A 314-nucleotide genomic window follows, 5' to 3' on the forward strand; every position below is an offset into this window, starting at 1 on the left:
CTCTAACTTTTACAAGATTTTCTAATTAGATTTATTATATTATTCTTTTAATAAAGAACTAAATAGACATAAAGTTATGTCTTGGCGATTTCTTAAATAACTATTAGTTTGTTTATTCTTTGTTCGTAGACAAAAAATGATGTATTGGCAATTTCTTAAATAAATAACTATTATTTTTTATTATTTGTTTTTTTCTCTTAATTTAGTAGGGCTATTGTTGAAAAAAACTAATATTATATTAGCTTTTCTAAAAAATACATATTGAGAATATATTAAATTTTGAAAAGGACATTTATTTATTAAAAAATATTTAA

The sequence above is a fragment of the Arachis ipaensis genome, chromosome B07 (genome assembly GCF_000816755.2).
Source record: "Arachis ipaensis cultivar K30076 chromosome B07, Araip1.1, whole genome shotgun sequence".
Lineage (NCBI taxonomy): Eukaryota > Viridiplantae > Streptophyta > Magnoliopsida > Fabales > Fabaceae > Arachis > Arachis ipaensis.